Source organism: Gracilinanus agilis, chromosome 2 (genome assembly GCF_016433145.1).
Source record: "Gracilinanus agilis isolate LMUSP501 chromosome 2, AgileGrace, whole genome shotgun sequence".
Lineage (NCBI taxonomy): Eukaryota > Metazoa > Chordata > Mammalia > Didelphimorphia > Didelphidae > Gracilinanus > Gracilinanus agilis.
Genome location: NC_058131.1, coordinates 96,558,913 through 96,562,932, shown reverse-complemented (window position 1 = coordinate 96,562,932; position 4,020 = coordinate 96,558,913).

The window sequence follows — 4,020 nt, the reverse complement described above, 5'->3', positions numbered from 1 at the left end:
GGTGTAGATAGGGCTTTCTTCAGTCACTATCTTTGGAGCTGAATTAGTTCTCTTTCTTGGAAGGTCAATAAATTTAGCTGCCTGGGCACTTAGACAGAAGAAAAGCTGACTTCAAAAACCACTGCATTTCCTGCAGTCTCAAAGCATGGTAGTTCCTGTTAGCCCCCTTCTCTGACTCAAGATTACCAGGGGGGAACAGTAAGATTTTTTTTGCAGGTTTTTCTGTCATTTCAACCAGTCTCACAGTCATGTAAGAATTCCCCAGAATAAGTGAAGATCAAATAGGGATTTGAGGTGACAGTAATGTTTAAATTTCCCAATATTCTAGCGAGTCTCTGGTCTAAGGAAGCCTGCATTCGGTGGTATAGCAACTTAAGTCACTAGACAGAGGGAAAATGCAAACCTCTGACCAGGGGTCATGAGTACTTTCACAACAAAAGCTGCAGTGAGCACAGTTAAGTGGCTTCACAGACTCCCCAAAAGTGGAACTCTAGGGCTAGTAGCCAGCTGACCCCAGTACGAAATGTACCTGTCTCTTGGTTCTGGATACTGATAGGTACTGATAGGTTCCATGGGAAAAAGTCCTCCTTCTTGGTGCCTGGAATGTTTTGTGTCCCCACTGAGGGAGTTTCTGAATCAAAGGGAGCAACTTCATGGCTAAGGGAAGCCAGGAGCAAGTAATCTTTACACTGGAATTGGTTAAGTCCTTCAACATAATCTGAGATCTTTAATCAGGTAAATGCAACAAGTATTGGAGTTCAGGTTTAGTAGCACTCACAGAATAGAAGGCAGCAGACAATCATAGTACCGAAATAGAAAGGCTTACCATCAGGTCAAGTAGACCTATTGAGGTGCAAATGATGATCTTCCTTCTTTGGCAACAATAGTTCACCCAAACCTCTTTAGTTGAAAATTCTAGGATTGAGACTTTTATCCTGGTCTAACAGTGCAAATTCTCACCATTACAATCACTTATTACATCAACAAATTTCATCAAGCAAGTTAACAGTAATAATCATAATAATGTGTGTCATAACAAATATTCAATTTACACAGTAGATATCTGACAATAATGTTCCAGTATCAATTAAGTAAGAACATTTACAACAAAATAACATTAGGTAAAAGAGAGCCTTATTACAGATTATGCACTTATTCTCTGCTTCTTTCCCCACAGTCAGGCTAAAGTAACTTTCCTATTTTGATTCCAGTTTTTAGCCCAAATCTCAACCTATGCTACTACTTGTTTGTCTCTGAAATGGTTCCTTTCAATATCTCTTTTTCTTAACAGTATTAGGCATCATATCCTCTGATTCTGCAACAGTAACAATGTTTTGTCAATCTTATTCTATGATCCTTTGGTATTTGTTGGACAGGGGCTAAAACTGCTTTACTTTTCTGACTCAATTTCAGGATTACTTCCTTCTTTTTCTCTTCTGTAAGAAATAAGTTTCTTATGCCATACGAGGCAGTATTTCAGAAAGTACTCCTTGATATTTGGAAATGACTGATTTACAAAGGCTACATTAATTATTCTAGCATTTCTCTGATTTATGTCATCTAATCTATCATCAGATCTTAAAGGAGTCTTATCTTACTCTTTTGTGGTCTCTTGAAATTTACTATAATTCTCTTGGTTTTTTTTTTGAGAAAAACTTCATTCCTCTAATTAGATTACCTCTAATATTTCTCATGTCTCCTCTTTCTAGAATTTCTCATATCTACCCCCACACCAAAATAAAATACGAGTCCTGTAGGGATACTTCTTTGTTGTTGGTTAGTTTTCCTGGAAAGGGAAAGCAGGAGCATATACCTTTCTCCTCACTCTTTCTCTTATTCTAATTCTCCTTCAGCTCAGGTACGATTGCTTTCTTTAAAAAAAAAAAAATCATAGTAGAGCAGCAATGCAATGACCCAAGACAATTCTGAGGGACTTATGAGAAAAGAATGCTAACCACACATCCAAAGAAAGAACTGTGGGAGTAGAAACACAGAAGAAAAATAACTGCTTGATCATATGGTTCGATGGGGATATGATAGGGGATGTAGACTCTTAAATGATCACCCTAGTGCAAATATCAATAATATGGAAATAGGTCCTGATCAATGACACATGTAAAAACCTAGTGGAATTGCGCATTGGCTACTGGAGGGGAGAAAAAACATGAATCATGTAAACATGGAAAACTTAATTTTTTTTAAAAAATCACAGTAGGGGGGGCAGCTGGGTAGCTCAGTGGAGTGAGAATCAGGCCTAGAGACAGGAGGTCCTAGGTTCAAACCCGGCCTCAGCCACTTCCCAGCTGTGTGACCCTGGGCAAGTCACTTGACCCCCCTTGCCCATCCTTACCACTCTTCCACCTATGAGACAATACACCGAAGTACAAGGGTTTAAAAAAAAAATAAATCACAGTAGGTAACTCATAACAAATCAAATATTTTCTAACTGTTCCCATTTTTTCCTGTTTTTCCAAAAAGGTTTCCAATTTGTCCATAGCATAAGAATTGGAAGTTCCAAATTTAGGCCAGAAGTTCCTCAGTGCTTTACACCAATTAAAACAACATTCAATAGCTTTTCCCCTAGTCTTTCCTTTACCTTTTGGTAGGTCTTCATTATCCCAAGCAATCAAAAATTTGTCTAATGGAGAGTCTGCTGGAATTTCTCTCCCAGTAAGTCTAGAACCCATTTAAGGGACGTCTCCCTGTAAGGGCTGTAACCCAGAGAAGAGGAACACTTAGTTGGTGCAGTGTAGGCTTACACCACCCAACAACAGTTCACTTGGGGAGAACTGAGCTTAACCTAAACTAAGTAGCTCTCTATGAGGGAGAACCAAGCCAGTAATCTATCTGTCTATATCTCAAAGGGGGAAACAAGCTGGTAACTGTAAAAGTGAAATTTATCATTTTTCATATTTATCATAACCTATCCAGCACCTCAATGTATTACCTCACAGACCCCAAAACCCAAATTATCTGAACAGATAATTTCAAACCTAGACAAATCTCAATATTAAACCATTTTACCCAATGATTGCATAATTTTTAAACACAAATTTCATACACTACTTGGCAAAGGAATAAAGCGGAGGTTTTAACTTAAGCAAAAGTTTTACCTTATTTCAATGTTTAGAAGTAAGAGCTCTGGTTTATTTCAAAGTGACAGTGAATTTAGAAAAAGAAAAGGTCTAGGCAGGTTTCTAATCTGCAGTTTTGGAAAGTACCCAAAGAAACTTACCAGCTTGGATTTTGGTTCAGACTGGCAAAAAGTCTCCACTCATTGTTCCTCCCCTCAAGAAGAGACCAGGAATGAAAAGCCTCGAAGGTGGATGTCCAAAAAAGAACCCCATCTAGAGGGAGGACACCCCACCAAATGGCACACTGCCAGTCCCATCTGGTACACAAATGATAAACAAAGTCTCCAAGCCATAAAGAAAGATAGGTTTACAGTGGAAATGCGTGTTGGCTGTGAAGGGGAAAGTAAGAACATGAATCATGTAACCATGGAAAATTTTTCTTAAAAAATAAAATTTTTAAAAATTTAAAAAGAAAGATAGATTTGTTGTGGGGAGGCAGGTCCCACAACAAAGCCAGTCCTCCAATCAAAACCAGAAGGACTCCAATCACTGTGAGAGACCTTTTATACTTCAAAGAATTAGCCAACTTTTATAGCAGTACAAAAATAGTACAAAAAAAATAGTCCTACCCCTCAAAAAAGAGACACCCAGAAGCAATATTCATTGGCTAAGTCAACTAGGAAGCATCCTTATTTGGAAAAAGAAATCTTTTGCCCATAACTTAAAGAGTCACTTGATGGATGGTGCCTGGTTCCGAGCCTGAGCCAGACCTAGTGCCGCATCCTAGATCATGAGTTAGGGTGAATGATATATCAACTCTGAAGGGTAGGGCTGACACTAAGGCCTATGCTAAAGCAGTTGTTTACTTAATTCAAAATCTAAATATTCATACTAGAATATTTGCAAAAAGCCTACTAAAATTATCATTTATGCTAACATTAAAATC